Source organism: Ovis aries, chromosome 11 (genome assembly GCF_016772045.2).
Source record: "Ovis aries strain OAR_USU_Benz2616 breed Rambouillet chromosome 11, ARS-UI_Ramb_v3.0, whole genome shotgun sequence".
NCBI classification, from domain to species: Eukaryota; Metazoa; Chordata; class Mammalia; order Artiodactyla; family Bovidae; genus Ovis; species Ovis aries.
In genome coordinates this window covers 23,343,528-23,360,981 of record NC_056064.1, presented here as the reverse complement: position 1 = coordinate 23,360,981, position 17,454 = coordinate 23,343,528, and the positions used below count along the sequence as shown (strand labels likewise).

The 17,454-nt window shown below is 42.1% G+C and overlaps 1 long non-coding RNA gene across 1 annotated transcript; it reads right to left on the bottom strand.

Annotated features, from left to right (window-relative positions):
* Positions 1-5,835: 5,835 nt before the first annotated feature.
* On the bottom strand, positions 5,836-17,174 carry LOC105611251 (uncharacterized). The gene is made up of 5 exons (XR_006061141.2): positions 16,861-17,174; positions 11,320-11,409; positions 9,794-9,897; positions 9,080-9,121; positions 5,836-7,978 (listed from the first exon to the last, which is right to left on the bottom strand). It is a non-coding gene; the product is annotated as an uncharacterized LOC105611251 (long non-coding RNA).
* Positions 17,175-17,454: the final 280 nt, after the last annotated feature.

The following is a 17,454-nucleotide window of genomic DNA, read 5'->3' as shown; positions in this document are numbered from 1 at the left end:
AAAAATGGTCAAAATGGTACTTTATGATACATGTATTTTCTCTCTCTCTCTCACACACACACACACAAAGTCAGTGTTTCCCAGTAGGACTCCTCGGCTAGGCTTCTAGAGGCAAGAAAGTGGAGAAGCAAGAAGGGAGCTCTTAAGGAGTTGGAGGGATGTTCAAGAGGGACGGAATATATGTAAACAGAGTTGATTCACTTTGTCGTACAGCAGAAACTAATACAGCACTGTAAACCGATTATACTCCAATTTAAAAACACTGGGAAAAAAAAATTTTTTTAAGCAAGTTTCCTTTAGAAAAGAAAAAAGAAGAAGGGAAGCTTTGTCCAGGCACCTGGTCCTGTCTTCCTTAAGTGGTCTGCCTCTAGCAGGGTCGAGGCAAGGACTGGGGGGAGACAGAAGGGCTAGGTGGATGTTGTGAACTTGTTTGGGTCCCTGGGTTCTTTAGCAGAAAGCCAATCGAATACTAGGTCCTGTCTGTCTCCCTGAAGCTCTGCCACCTCCAGCTGCAGCTGGCTCACCCCTGGGCCCCAATGGGACACATAGGGTCAAAGTAATGAACTAACAGAACCATGCCTGGGCTCCTTCCCTCCTCTACTCTCCGGCAGTGTCCTCTGGCCTTAGGGGTCCTCCTGAGGGTGACTGTCCTGCTGCTGTGTGAGCCTCAATCATTTGATTTTTGTATGTGCGTGTGTGTGGAAAGGGCCTCTGCCATGCGGCCATCAGAGCCACGGGGATGTGTTGAGGAGTCCTTTCCCGCCTGCTTAGTCATTCAGCCTGCATGGGCGAGGTGTCCCATTCTGGTCACAGTACCCAACAAAAATGTGGCCCAACCAGGATAAGAGCAGGAAGCAGGGATCCGCTTAACATCACTAGGAGGAGAGGAGCCGAGGTAGCGCCACACCTGTTTTCTCATCATCGAAGGGAATTTTAAAACATTCTATTAAAATTTTTATTTTTGATAAAATAACATATGTACAGAACTCAAAAGCTAAAAAGTCAAATAAAAGAAAAAGGCCTCAAGGTGAAGCAGCAGTTCTTTGCTCCCATACTCTCATCCCAAGTCTAGCTCCTCAGGTCCAACCCCTTTTAACCCATTTTTACCTGTTTTCTTCTGGTGCGCTCTGTCAGTCATGTCTGACTCTTTGGGAGCCCACGGACTGTAGCCCCCTAGGCTCCTCTGTCGATGGAATTCTCCAGGCAAGAATACTGGAGTGGGAAGAGGGTTTAACTCTTCTTTCACCTCTTCTTCTCCCTACTCAATGTTATTTTAAGCCAATTTTGGTTAAAGCCGTACCTCATGTCTTGATTATTATGACTGTAAATTCCATTCCCTGACCCCCTGCCCCCTTCCCTCTAGCCTGCAGCCCCTCCCCCCACCGGTACTAGTTGCCCTCTGGGCCCCTCTGAGGCTTCCTTCCTGAGGCTTTCCTTTGCTGACCTCCTGGGAACTCTGAAGAGAATTGTTTTATAGCTATTTTTAAATGATTTCAAAAGGCCTACTAGTTCATTGTAGAAGTTTTCCAAAGGCCCAAGAAAGAAAGATAATATATTCTTCTACTTAAACATAACAATTAAGATTTTGGTGTATATGTTCACAATCTTTCCCATACTTCTCAATACATCAAAGAGGGAAAGTGCTGTTTAGAAAATAAAGGCCATGATTGTTGCATTTCTACCTCTAGGAGAGTAGCTTGATTCCTATTTGAGCGATAATTCTTCCGTGGAGAAAAATAGCTTGTTGGACCCGATGAATCTACAAATATAAAAAAATACCACCTCCTCCTGCCCCACCAGAGTATGGTTAAGAAAAGGGAGAAAGTATTTTTGAAAAAAACAAACAAACAAAGCAAGCAATAAAATGGTAGCAATTAAGGACTGTAAAATTAAAGTTAAAAAAATTAAGGCGTGGAACAAACTGAGACAGAGTTTGAGAGAATAAGAGTCTAGAGCCACATCATCCAACACAGTAGGCACTGGTCACACGAGGCTATTTAAATTTAATAAAGTTAAAAATTCAGTTCTTCAGTTGCATTTACCGTGTTTCAACTACTCAACAGATACACGTGGCTAGTGGCTACCCTATTGGTCAGCACAGAAAAGGATGTTTCCCTCAACGCAGAAAACTATAAGGATAGCACTGGTCTCTAAACAAAGAGCAAAAACTTGCAACACATGGGCCAGATTTAGTTCATAGCAGAAAAGCATGATAGTCTAAGAGGGTGGTCTCTACAGCCAGATCGTGTTCTGCCGTTTCTTATCCATACGACTTTGAGCAACTTAACCTCTGCATCTTAGTTTCCTCATCTGTAAAGTGGAGATAATGATAGTAAGTACCAAATAGGCTGTTATAAAGACAAAATAATTAAGACCTATAAAGTAATTAGGGGACTTCCCTTGTGGTCCAGTGGCTGGGGTTCCCTGCTCCCAGTGCAGGGGGCCTGGGTTTGATCCCTGGTCAGGGAACTAGATCCCACGTGCTACCACTAAAGATCCTGCCTGCTGCAACTAAGACCCGGCTCAGCCAAATAAATAAATAAAAGTAAATATATTTTTTTAAATTTATGTTTAAAATAATAAATTAAGTGTTTAGGGAAGTACCTGCCATATAGTAAGTACTTAATAAATACCTTGATTTGCCTGTTAGTTACTAACAAATGAAATTGAGGATTTCTAAATAAAAATCTAGGTTTCTGGCTTTTCTTTGGTAATGCCTAGCAACCCTGGCTGGTGTTCCTGCAATGCTGCAATCGGCTGGAATGGAGTAGCAATTGCCCAGTTAAGAGGGAGCACAAATCTCCAGTCGCCCACATGATCTTTTGGGGCATGTTTTACATCAGCTCCTCTCAAAGCAGGTTTCTTCCTCTTATTTGCACAAAGGCACATGGTAGGCTAGTGTGTAGCCCTGGGGGAGGTGGCAAACACATGGGGACCAAGAAGTGTATTAAGAAGGGAGAACACACTGATGTGTAATGTTGAATTTGGAGCTATCACCCAGATTGTAGAATGATTCTAAGCCTCACAACTTTAGTAAAAATCTGCTGCACACAGTTTGAGGTTGGCAATGCAGTGTCTTTGGAGAAATGAAGGAATGAGGTGGTCGAGCAAGGAACAAAATTGGGGGTGAAAACAAAGCGAAGATATAGAATTTTGCAAGTTGTCCAAAAGACTAATGAGCCCCTTGAAAAATCATAGGAGTTTTTTTTGAGGATGGTCACTAGAGGACATGGAATAGAGGCTGGATAATCAGGAAAGCATGACTCTTGAAGGCTGAAAGTAGAGGCAATCTCTTGAGGCAGACATCTGGGTTATAGACTCAAGCACATTAAGGAAGGAGAGCAGAAAATCAGACTACAGTATTGGTAAATTTGTAATTTCCTTTTATCTCTTAGTGTATCTTGAACCATGTCGTTATTCTTTTACATCAGTAATTCTCAAGAAGGCAAGAGGTCATATCAGAATCAAACCATACAGGTACTTCTTTAAGCCACACAGCTGTATCAGTCAGGGATCAGGTGAGCAAACACAATCACTTCCAGTGGTTCTCTGATAGCTCAGTTGGTAAAGAATCCACCTGTAATGCAGGAGACCCCAGTTCGATTCCTGGGTCAGGAAGATCCCCGGGAGAAGGGATAGGCTACCCACTCCAGTATTCTTGGGCTTTCCTTGTGACTCAGCTGGTAAAGAATCCGCCTGCAATGCAGGAGACCTGGGTTCGATCCCTGGGTTGGGAAAGTCCACTGGAGAAGGGAAAGACTACCCACTCCAGTATTCTGGCCTGGAGAACTCCATGGACCATATAGTCCATGGGGTTGAAAAGAGTTGGACACGACTGAGCAACTTTCACTTCACTTCATACGTATACATATACATGTGTGTGTATATATATATAAATGTGGACCATTTTAAGCAACTAATTTATTTATTTGTTTGCATTTATCTGTGCATTGCACCATTTTCAAAAGCCATTATTGCTATTCAGTTTCTGATATTTACTGCAGTGCTGGGTGCAAAGTTTGAAGCAGACCATTTTTAAAGCTTTTCATTGAATTTGTTGCAATATTGCTTCTGTTTTATATTTTGTTTTTGTTTGTTTGGCTATGAGATATGTGGGATCTTAGCTTTCTGACCAGGACCCATAACTCCTGCATTGGAAGGTGGTCTTAAACACTGGACTGCCAGGGAAGTCTCCTCCAGTGTTTAAATAGAATGCATTCAGTACAAAAATCAGCAATAACCAAATCCCTGGATGGGCACATGGAATAGGCTCAGGGGGAGTCAGTCCCTCTGTCTTCCTTTAGAAGAGTGAGTCTTAGGATATACTTCTCTATCTAGAATCCAAGTACCAGAAAGCTGAGACCACAAGGCTGTTGCTATTCACCCCAACCAACCTGGACACTGGAATGTGGAATTCTGCCATTGTTGCCCCCACAATTTCCTCTCAACATCTTTGAACCTGGAGAGTGGATGTTGGCATCTCATGGCTTTGTTTGCCAAAAGCAAGCAGTCCAAAGCAACAAGAACATGGCATGACTTCCGCGTCACTTCTGCTTTTCAAACCTCACAGAAATGTATCTAAGTGGCAGGGCTTAATTTGTACCCAGAATCCTTGCTGCACACAATCTGGGAAGTAAATACAGCTCTAGTTTTTCAGCCTCTGCAACAGAGGAAGGACCAATGGAGTAAATGCTGAAGAGTCCATCAGCCCTATCTAACACATGATCACCTCTAGAGACTCATCAATGTTTCTGTTATGGGAAGAGCTATTTTTGCCTGCCCTGCTGTCTACTTCCCCCAAATTTCCTTTGGAGGATCACCTCTCTCACTTTCAATCTATGGCTGGGTGAGGCTGATCTCAGACCTCAGTCCCAAAAGAGGTACATGAACTAGCCCTGGGCAATGAGAGTATTCCATCTCCTGCTCTTGCTCAGCATGTAATCCTTCAGAGAATATTTGTAATCCTCCTTCAGAGGTTGTAATATCATATCCCTGGAGACATCAGAGAAAGAAAGGACAGTCATTTATATTGGATTATGGAGACATGTGCCAGCCTAGAACCCGGAGGCAAATACTGACTCGTTATTTTCTGTGCTATGATTTAGCAATTGTCTGTCCTTGGTGATACAGATGAGCAAATCAATCACACATATCTTTCAGAGTTTCAAACTATCTACAAAGAAAAGAATCTTGATTTCAAACATTCTGCCTTTAATTAAATGAAGCATTAGATCACAATCTCAGTAATATTTGAAAGGGGGACTTCTGTGGTGGTCTACTGGTTAAGACTCCGACCGAGCTGTCAATACAGGGGACACAGGTTTGATCCCTGGTTTGGGAACTAAGATCCCACGTGCCACTCAGTGTGGCAAAAAATGAAAAAGAAATAATAGTTGAAAAATACTGTCCCCATAACCCCTTCAGATTCAGCCTAATTTTCCCCCCCAACACACACACATACACACTTATCCTAGCTTAACTTCTTATTTGCTCTTACTTCTTTCTTCCTAGGTTGGGATCTACATTCCTTGGTACTATCCGCACAAGCTGGGTCATTTATCTTTCCAAGAATTAAAGACAAAGACATGAAACTAAAGGAAGGAGGAAAAAGTAGTGGAGAAGAGTTATCTGTTTAAGAAGTTCCTGTTGAATATGTGTACCTGGAGACACAAGTCTGCTTTCTGTGGGGTCCAGTCCAGTCTGTAGTGGAAACAGTTGTGAATGACACCAGGGGTCTGGCTCCAGACCTGCACAGCTAAGGGATCCTGGGTAATCTCTCTGGGGGAAGAGATAGTTAAGGAGTTTGGGATCAAAACATACACATTGCTATATATATTTTTTTTTAATTATGTATTTTTATTTCTTTTCTATTTATTTTTAATTGGAAGATAATTGCTTTACAATATTGTGTTAGTTTCCGCTGTACATCAACATGAATCAGTCATAGGTATAGCACTGCTATGTTTTAAATGGATAATGAACAAGGTCCTGCAGTATAGCACAAGGAACTCTGCTCAATGTTACGTGGCAGCCTGAATGGGCTAGAGGTCTGGGGGAGAATGGCCACACATATCTGTATGGCTGAGTCTCTTTGCTGTCCACTTGAAACTCACAACACTCTTAATCTGCTATACTCCAATATAAAATTAAAAGTTTAAAAAAATAAAATGACTAGATTGTACGCATTTATTTTCTAGTTTTGATGGTTTACAGTCTCATTCTGAGTCAGTGTTGATTTGAGGGTAAGATGACACAAAGCACAACAGTGTTCTTTAGAAATACCCCATTTGCAAAGAAGACAAACAGTATTACAGTGAAGCAAGAGTTCTGAGTTAGGAGTCAGGAAACCTGGGCTTTGCTACCTGCTGCATCATAAACTGAGTAGCTCTGGGCACGTGGTTTGGCTTCTCTGTGCTGCAGAAGGAGAGGCTTGGAGCAGGTGGTATCTAATGGCCTTTCTAACTCCGTGGCCCTATATGAGCCCATGACCTATAGTCACCAAGAAGATATCAGCCCTAACATTTCACTGTGAAGTAAATCAGAAGGGAAAGTGAATGCCCTCAGCTGGGGGAAGAGGTCTGATGGCCCCCTGAGCTTGTGGGAAGCTTCCCTGCTGTCTGTCCCCGCCTCAGTCCCAATGTCCAGATTTAAGGGTAAGGCTGGCCAGCTATGTGAGCAGGACTTTGAGTTCTGCTGAGTTCTCCCATGGCTAGAGTCCAGGGGTTGAAGACCAGGCCTTCTCAGCAACTTATCAGGACCCATTAATGGCCCAGCCCAGGTGATTACTTGACAGGGAACTTTGCTTGATCTATTAAGTGCTCCAGAAGTGCCACTTTGGCGGGCACCCTCGTTCACGCCAGGGCCCCACAGTGCAGAGGACTGTGACCTCCAAGTCTAGCTGCAGTGAAGGTCAGTTAAGGGCAACTGTCCTTGGAGATTTTCCAGGCTGAACCACTTCAGTGAGATATCACGTGGGTGAGGTATCACCACTTCTGAAAAGAACATGGAGTAAGGAAGCCTGGTGGGGACAGAACAGGGGCCTGTGGGAAGAGGCAGAGGCAACCAGAAAATGGGAACAAGGGTGGGGGATTCCAGACTTAATGCCAGAGGAAGAGCAGGGCTTGAGTTGAATGAAATGAAAAACAGTATGAAGTCCAAGGGGACTTCCCTGGCAGTCCAGTGGTTAAGACTCTGCACTTCCAATGCATTGGGCGCAGGTTCTATCCCTGGTCAAGGAACTAAGATCCACATGCCATGGGACATGGACAAAAAAAAATAGTATGAAGCCCAAGAAATTAGTGCAGATAGATTCCAGTGCAGATAGGTCATTATGTGAATAGCAAATTAAATTGTATGAAATAACATTCCAAGTGGCCTAATTATGTATGCTACCTTTCAGTGTTTATTTCCCTTGATTTTAAAAGTAATGTAATTTAAGGTGAAAAATATGGAAAAGAATAACCAAGAAAAAAATAATTTTGCCTCCTAGTAATAACCACTACTAATATGTTGGTGTGTTTCCTTCTGGTCTTTTATTTTATGCATCTACACAATGGCACCCCACTCCAGTACTCTTGCCTGGAAAATCCCATGGACAGAGGAGCCTGGTGGGCTGCAGTCCATGGGGTTGCGAAGAGTCGGACATGACTGAGCAACTTCCCTTTCACTTTTCATTTTCATGCATTGGAGAAGGAAATGGCAACCCACTCCAGTGTTCTTGCCTGGAGAATCCCAGGGATGGGAGACCCTGGTGGGCTGCCGTCTATGGGGTCGCACAGAGTCGGACACGACTGAAGCGACTTAGCAGCAGCAGCACACAATGTGAGGAGCTTCCCTGGTGGTTCCTGCAATGCAGGAGACTTGCTTTCAATCCCAGGGTGAACAAGAGCCCCTGGAGAAGGCAATGGCAACACACTCCAGTACTCTTGCCTGGAAAACTCCATGGACGGAGGAGCCTGGTGGGCTACAGTCCATGGGGCTGCAAAAGAGTCGGACATGACTAAGGAACTACACAACAACACAATATACATTTAAAAGGGATGACACTATGTAAGATTTTTTTTCTAACCTTTTTTCACTGCGCACTGTATCTTGAATATATTTTTCTTCTCAGTCAATACTGATTCTTGTCATGATTTTTAATGACTGCATGATGTTTGATCATACGTATGTACTTTTTTTAAAATTAACAATCCTTTATTGTTAGATATTTAAACCATGTTTACTTTTAACTATTATACGTATGCTTCTGTGAACCTCCTGGCACATACATCCTGTATATCTAATTATTTCTTTCAGATAAATTCCCAAAAGTGGAGTGCTAGGTCAAACTGTGGTACATATATTGACATGCTGACAAATTTCCCTGCAGAAAGATCGTACCAATTTATTCTTTACTGCCAGGGTCTGAAGCCTGATCCCCTTCGAGTTAATAGTTTTACACTTTTTGTATTAAGACATCGAATTATTTAACATTGGAATTACACAAGTTTTATCCTTTGACCCAGTAATTTAGATTCTGGGACAATGTTTAAAGGAAATAAAAAACAAATAAACAAAAAGCAAAAACCAAAACATCTAAATCACATACACATAAAGGGTTTGTGTAGATTGGTTGATTGATAAGTGAATGGCAGATTGTGAGGAGCAGGGACTGTCTGAATAAACTAGTTGTTTTGGGCAATCATCATTGGCCCTGTGGGTTGGAAAGGGCAACCTTAAGCGTGTCAAAGCCTTCTCCCGATCTTTACTCACTGAGGGAGGAGGGGCAGGCAATTACTCATAGTTTCCTGGATGGTACTGCCATTGTTCCAAGGGTGGACCACAGGTTTATATCTTTCTCTCCACCCTCATTCTCCAGAACCTCCCCTTGTCTTCCTTAATGACCTCAGGCCTTCATTCACACTTCCTCCACCCTGTCTGTCAAAGGTGCCATGATGCTGCCCCAGTATTTTTGCAGCATTATCATGAGGCAGGATGATAGTTTAAGAGCATAACCTGGTGTGTTCTTTCCCTTCCCCAAAGTCCCTTTTAGTCCAAGATCACCATCCCTCCATTTTTTTTTTTTTTTCATCCTCACCTCCCTCTGCCCCTCCACTCCTCAAGTTTCACTTGAGGACACCTAGAAAAAAAAAAAAAAGAGTCCATAACATATTGGCTCCTGGTGATCCAGTGGTTAGAACTCACTGCTTTCACTGCCGTGGGCCCAGGTTCAATCTCTGGTCTGGGAACTAAGATCCCGCAAGCTGCACAGTGTGGGGTGGGGAGCTGGCTTTTAAACTCAAGTATAAACCAAAAGATGAAGGAAGAGTCATGTCAAAACTACAATGAAAAACAATCTTCCCCACCTCCACGTTAGAGAAAATAAGACCTATTTAGAGAGGAAAGGCAGGTGGAGAGTTTGAAGAGGAGACGGAACAGCAGGATCTGTGTATCTGACCCCACCTGAAGTTCAGTAAACCTCTTTTATTGTTTCTGAGGCAAGGTTTAGGCAGGCAACACAAGCCTTATTAAGTAAATCTCCCTCTGTTATGGTGCAGACACCATGGAGTTGAAATGACAGCTTTGGGTGTCTAGGCTTGGGACTGGAAACACATTCTCCCAGCTTCTACACCCTACTCCTGGCAGGGGTGGGTGGTGGGGACCCCTGGCTGGGTTAGGAGAAGTCACATGGACAGATAAGATGTGGTTACACATCAACAGGTTGTCAGGATACTAGGGGGACCCTTCCCAACTCCCATGGGCACACCACCACCACTGCCCCGTTTCTATGAGTGAGAAAGGGAGGGCTCACCTGTTATACTGGAATAGGAGGCCACCATGGGACAAAGCAGATGAAGATCAAGGAGAGGTTGGCCCCTCATCATTTACTCCATCGTGATATTTGCATAATTCCTTCTGAAGCAGAGAGGTGAAGAACAAGAAGAGTAGAAAGATTCTGATTATGACGGGGTTTACCTAGAAATGATTATGATTATTGATTATGTTTTTATTCTAGAAAACTGGAGTTTAAGAAAGAAATTTAGTTCAGTTATAGGAAAATAATGGAAGTTGTATTTTTCTGCACTTGAGTTCATGCAACTGTGAAATTTGAACCTCCTTTTACTTTTTACAATAGTGAAAAATTGCAAAATCTGGAGTATTTGAAAAAAGGGGAACAATTTCAGTGTTGTGCAATCATTTAATGTTTGTATTATGCTGTATAAATACTGTATAATAATACAAAATGTTTATGATATAAGTGACAAAGCAGAATATAAAAATATATGTGCTTTTTGATCACAACAATGTTTAAAGAAAAACTTAATAGCACAGGAAACTATAGTTACTATCTCATAATAACCTATAATGGAAAATAATTTTAAAAATAATATATGTGCATATGCATAACTGAACCACCCTTGCTGTGCACCTGAAACTTTGTAAGTCAACTGTACTTTAATAAACTATGTATATTAATAAAAATGAAAATAAAAAAGAGATAAACCTCATAACATATAGTTGAAATGAAATTCAAGAAGTAAATGTACAAAAATTAAATATTAAGTGGCTGCCTTTGGATGGGAAAGCAGTTGGTAATTTTTTTTCTTCTTTCTACTTTTCCTTAATTCCCCTCCATCAGCACCTTCTTCTATCAGTGAAACTTATATATCTGAATACATATATGTGTGTATTTTTTTAAGCATGGCTTGATCTACAGCCTAGAGGCTTAAAGAGATTGGAGAAAAGAGGGGGAAGATAAAAAGGATTTTCCAGGCCTTGTTTAACTGTTCTGCTGAGTGACTGAATAGGTCATGAGTTGTCTCCTTCTTCTTGCCTGGCAAGTAAATGTTGGCTGATGTCATAGCCAGAATGAGCCAAGAAATGACAGGTCATGATGAATGCAAGTCTGTGTTCATGAGAAATACAGGAAAATTCATATAGTCTCAGCTTTATGTCAGTGGTTCTCAAAGTATGATCCACAGATTAGCAGCCTCAGCTCTGATGATTAGAAGCACAATTTCTCTGGCCCCACCCCAGACCTACTGAATCAGAGCTCAAGGATTAGGGCCCCGTAAGGTATATTCCAACAAGCCCTGCAGGTGATTCTAATACCTGCTAAAGTCTGAAAACCATTTTCTGCTTTTAAGTTTTATTTCCATTTCTTTTTTAAGTTCTAATTTCTTTGGTAAAACTTTGAATAGTTTTGGATTTACAGAAAAACTGCGAAGATAGCACAGAGTTTCTTATGCCACTCCCTTCCCACCTAACATCTCCTATTAGTAACATCTTACATTAAAATGGCACACTTGGAGAACCACTTTTCTAATGAATACTCACCAAACAGCTTGCTTTAGACTCATCACTGGGGTAGGTATCAGTCCTCTGGCCGGAAGGAACTAAGAAAGGTGCTTGTCATCACCGTCACCTCTGTTCACATTTAAAGAACATATATTGTAATGTCATATTTTTTAATGTCTAACTGAAGGATAATTGCTTTACAATATTGTGTTGATGTCTGACAAACATCAACGTGAATCAGCCATAGGTATCTACATATCCCCTCCCTCCTGGTTATTTCATTTGATCCTCAATAGAAGTCTTAAAATAGGCCAAGGAAGTTCCCTACTTTACAGACAAAAAACACTGAAACTCTGAAAGATTAAATAATTTTCCCAAGGGACTTCCCTGGCAGTCCAGTGGTTAAGACCCTGCCCTTCCACTGCAGGGGTCACAGGTTCAATCCCTGGTTGGGGAACTAAGATCCTATATTTTGAGGGGAACAATATTAAATAAATTGCCTAAGATCAGGAAAAACAAAGAACAAAAACCTGGTATTTATTGAACTGTTCCAACGGGCCAAGTCTTACTGATAATATATCAAGAGTGTCTCTATACGATCCCATTTAAACCTCACATAAATTTTGTAAGTACTACTGTATCTTCATTTTTTAGTCAAAGAAACTAAGCATAGAAAAACTAAGTAATTTACTCGCGAACACACAGCTTGAAATAAAGGAACTGCGTGTGATTCAAACCTGGAAAGACTGACTCTAGGGCCTGAGTCCATAACCATTAAGCTATACAGCAAGTACAATGGCTTTGAAATGTATTAACTTCGCTGGGCTGAATTGCATTTCCCAGAATTCCCTTTCTGGTATGCTTCCAGTTGTAGTAGATTTGGAGGGTGGAAGTGAAACAGCAGCCATTTTGTAGCTGACGCGTGTTGCTGGTTACCGGCTGCCTCACCTCATCAGCAAGAGGCAGGAGCCATGTGTGTAACTGCTTCACCTTCCCCTTACTCTTCCTTGAGCTTCTCTGACTCCTGGGCCAGGGGTGTGCATTTGGTTCTGTGCAAAGAGCCCTGGCTTCTGCAGAATGCCCACACCATCAACATTTGAGGCAATAAGAACCAACATGGGCTTCAGAGGTCCTAGTGGGCTCCAGCTCATGTTGTAAGTTCTAGCTTAGTCTTGCTCTTCTTCACATGACAACCATTTTCCCTTTCCAACTCCCTGCTCTGTGGACTTCAAGCTCCAGCATCAGACAGGAAGACAAAAGCCTTCCAGAAACTGCTTAACCAGCTCCCAAGATTATGTAAGTCCAAATCCCAGTAATAAATATATACAATCTCTGCTTTGCATGGCAAAGCAGGACCATAAAAATGGCTATGAAAGCTGAAATCATGCATAGCAACCTTAATAGTCAGTGAGAAAAAGTATCATTGTTCTGTGATCTTGAATTAGTTTGATTAAAACATTGAAAACTCTACTGTCAGTTATAACTGTTTGTGTGTGTTAGTTGCTCAGTCAGTCAGTTCAGTCAGTTCAGTCGCTCAGTCGTGTCCCACTCTTTGCGACCCCATGAATTGCAGCAAGCCAGGCCTCCCTGTCCATCACCAGTTCCCAGAGTTTACTCAGACTCATGTCCTTCGAGTCGGTGATGCCATCCAGCCATCTCATCCTCTGTCATCCCCATCTCTTCCTGCCCCCAATCCCTCCCAGCATCAGGGTCTTTTCCAATGAGTCTGCTCTTTGCATGAGGTGGCCAAAGTACTGGAGTTTCAGCTTTAGCATCAGTCCTCAGTCATGTCCAACTGTTTGCAACCCCATAGACTGTAGCCCATCAGGCTCTTCTGTCCACAGGATTCTCCTGGCAAGAATACTGAAGTGGGTTTCTATGTCCTTCTCCAGGGAATCCTCCTGACCCAGGGATCAAACCCTGGTCTCCTGCACTGCAGGCAGATTCTTTACCATCTGAGCTACCAGGGAAGCCCATTATAACTGTTCAGGAAAATGAAAAAAAAAACAAGGAAAGTTAACGTTTACTTGGTATACTAATTTAAAACACTAGAAACATTGAAAATTAAGATGTTTTATTTCTTTGTAAAAGATTATCAGTGCCTGCCTTTCATATAATTTGTGATTCAAAGCAGGCTTATTTTCTATGACTTGGCCAATTGTTATACCCCTTTCTAAGTTTGGATCAGCTTTCCACATGTTACCCTTTGAATGTTTGATGTCATGAAATAACCCTGAGACTTCCTTTAATGGGACCATCCAGCTAAGCTCCTCCTAAATTTATAACCTACAGAAACTGTGTAAGACAATAAATGTTTATTGTTCTTTAAGCTGTTAAGTTTTGGATAATTTGTAGTGCAACACTTGATGCTTTTGAACTGTGGTGTTGGAGAAGACTCATGAGAGTCCCTTGGACGGCAAGGAGATCAAACCAGTCAATCCTAAAGGAAATCAACCCTGAGTATTCATTGGAAGGACTGATGCTGAAGCTGAAGTTTCAATACTTTGGTCACCTGACTCAAAGAGCCGACTCATTGGAAAAGACGCTGATGTTGGGGAAAATTGAGGGCAGGAGGAAAAGGGGAGAGCAGAGGATGAAATGGTGGATGGCATCATCGACTCAATGGACAGGAGTTTGAGCAAGCTCCAGGAGATAGTGAAGGATAGGGAAGCCTGGCCTGCTGCAGCTCATGAAGTTGCAAAGAGTCAGACACGACTTAGCGACTGAACAATGGATAACAATTACAATAACAATCACAATTAGACTAAACACTGCAATTAAAAGAAAAAGATTCTCAAACGGATTAACAAGGAAGCAAATACTTCTCATAGTAGGCACACCTTAAATATCAGGATGCAGAAAAGATGGATATAAAATAATCCCAAAAGATATACCACTCAACGACAACAACAAAAAACCCCAAATAACCCAATTAAAAAATGGGCAAAGGACTTGAGTAGGCATTTTTCTGAATAAAATATACAAATGACCAACAAGCTCATGAAAATACACTCAACATCATAACTGTTAGAGAAATGCAAATCAAGAGCACCAGGAGATACTATCTTACTATCATTATGATGGTTACTATTAAAAAACAACAATAAAAACAAAAATGCCCAGAAAGTAAGTATTGGTGAGAGTTGACTGATTTTTCAGCAAAAAGGAGGAGGGTTTCACCACGCATATGCTAACAGTAACAACAAAAAACTTGCTGAGGGTATCTTTTTTTTTTAAGGTGCTACTTTATTTTATTTGTAACATTTTTAAAAAAACCATCTTGCTTTGATATTATGCTAAATATACTTTATCCCTTCTTTCCAAAGTACAGATGAACAAATATATATTCTTTAGCTTTTTCTTCAGAATATAGGGTCATAGTGATGAATATTAGATATTGTTAGCTCAGAGAAATCAAAATACATATAATTATTTGCTTCTACACTAACTAAATCTTTCCAATTTTCTGATTTCAGGCTGTTTGCAAACACCTTGGGTATTACAAATGTGTTTTCTTAATAGCAACATTTCCCATTTTGAAATGTACTCCTCTTTTTCCTATGAGTTAAGAAATGAGACTCTCAGGTACATTCGGATTGTGTGAAAACTGTGCTGTGTCGTATGTGTGTGTTAGCCGCTCAGTCGTGTCCGACTCTTTGTGACCCCCATGGACTGCATGGAGACTGCTAGGTTCCTCTGTCCATAGGAATTCTCTAGGCAAGAATACTGGCGTGGGTTGTCATGCCATCCTCCAGGGGATCTTTCCAACCCAGGGATCAATCCCAGGTATCCCGCATTGCAGGTGGACTTTTTAACCATCTGAGCCACCAGGGAAGTGTGTGTAAACTAGGAGTAAATAAACCTTGATGAAAGTAAAGATGGAAAATTTTTGTTAAGATATTAACCTATGCATGTACTTTCTCCTTCAATCAAGCAGTTAACAGCTCTTGCGCTACTAGTCTCAGGGAGCGTTTGTGACTCCTTCTGAAGAAATGATGCCAAGCAGGGCCCTGTGGGACTCCTGGGCATGGAAGTCTTTTGGTCCCCCATTGCTTATAGGCAAGACTCTAGCCTCCGTGACCTTCTCTCAGTTCCAAAGGGCAGAACAGTTGCTAATCAAAGAAGGAAAAGCAATGAAACTACCTGCGGCAAGACTAAAGGACCAGAAAAGGAAGTGAAAGTCGCTCAGTCGTGTCCTACTTTTTCAACCCCATGGACTCTACAGTCCATGAAATTTTCCAGGCCAGAATACTAGAGTGGGTAACCATTCCCTTCTCCAGGGGATTTTCCCAATCCAGGGATCAAACCCAGGTCTCCCGCATTGCAGGCAGACTCTTTAGCAGCTAAGCCACCAGGGAAACCCAAGAATACTGAAGTGGGTAGCCTATCCCTTCTCCAGAAGATCTTGCAAACCCAGGAATGAAACCGGGGTCTCCTGCATTGCAGATGGATTCTCTACCAGCTGAGCTATCAGAGGAACCCCAAGGTTCATCAAAATTAGGAGACTAGACCACCTAAGGCCCTTTGTTGTTATTGTCATGTCTGACTGTTTGAGACCCCATGGACTGCAGCACGCCAGACTTCCCTGTCTTCGCTATCTCCCAGAGCTTGCTCAAACTCATGTCCTTTGAGTCAGTGATGCCATCCAACCATCTCATCTTCTGTCGCCCCCTCCTCCTCCTGCCCTCAATTTTTCCCAGCATCAGGGTCTTTCCTAAGGCCCTGCACACATCCTAATCTTGTCAGCAACCCCACCCGTTAAAATTTTGCAGAATAGAACTGTCACTGCACATATGCCTGCTTGACTATGTAACCTTTCCCTACTCACCAGGAAGGGGGTCACAGTTCTTGAGGCTCTAGCCTACTGTGTTCCCCCTTTGCCTGGCAAAGTCATAAAGCCACTTCTTTCCTTTTGCTCCATAACTCTGTCTCCACATTTCTATTTGGCATTGGTGCACAGAGAGCCAAGATTTTGGCAGCAGAAATAAGGATTGAGAAGAGATGAATTTCTTCTGACCAAGGTTTCTTATGACCTGGGACCCTTGAACTTGGATGGGAAAAAGATTACATTTTTTATTTTCACTAACCTGTATTTGAAAAATAGCATTTCCTTCAATTATAAGTGTAGGCAACAAATTGCCTTCATTACCAGAGAAATGAGCTATTTTCAGATCTTTTGATGATTATTGCAATATGTTGAAATATTGTTTATATTTATCACTACCTCAAAAGTATGAAATTATTAGATCTGCCATTAGATACTTCATGTGTTTTTGAGAAAACCCATACGTTACTCTATCATAAGTCTTTAAAAAATATATTTTAATCATCGTACATCAGTATTTCCCCTCAGGCTGGTGGAAGGAAAGAAGGAAAAAGCTGTGAGACTGAGAGCAGAAAGGCTGGGTCCTCGGGGAGGTTGCGGCCGCTCACTCCATCCAGGGACAGAGTCCCAGGTTGCCAGGTTGGAATGGCAACAGTTGGCAGAGCCACTTCAACCTGTGGGGATCAATGCCTGAGGACTGGTGGCCCCCACCCGCACCCCAACAAAAGTCTTCCCCAAACTGTACTTGGGCTTACCTGATAACTCAGCATTAAACAGTCTGCTTGCAACACAGGAGAGGTGGATTCGATCCCTGGATTGGGGAGATGCCCTGGAGAAGAAAATGGCAACCCATTCCAGGATTCTTGCCTGGGAAATCCCATGGACAGAGAAGCCTGACGAGTTACAGTCCATGGGGTTGCAAGAGTCAGATATGACTTAGCAACTAAACCACCACCCCCAAACTGTACATCATCTATGGAAATGGGAGACTTCCCCAAAACTGAGCTCCAGTTCTAATACAATCGAGTTTGGGAGCTGAAGTCTCTGGCAGCTACAAAGACTCCTCTAGTGACTGAAAGGCATGGCTTCAATTACAGGACTTCTGTGCACTGTAGACAGGAACAGCACAGAAAAAGTTAATACTTTTTCTAGATCTTCAGATTGGAAGATCTAGCCCAGACTTGCTGTGTATACTGTAATTTTAAACGAAAAAAGAACTCCCTTTTGTGCTATAGTCATGTATGACAGCTGAATAATTTAAAAAAAAAAAAGAAGAGAAAAAACAACCTCTAGTTGGATTGCTGAGTGCCTTTGCTGAAATTCCTGAATAGGGCCTCTGTTTCAGACGG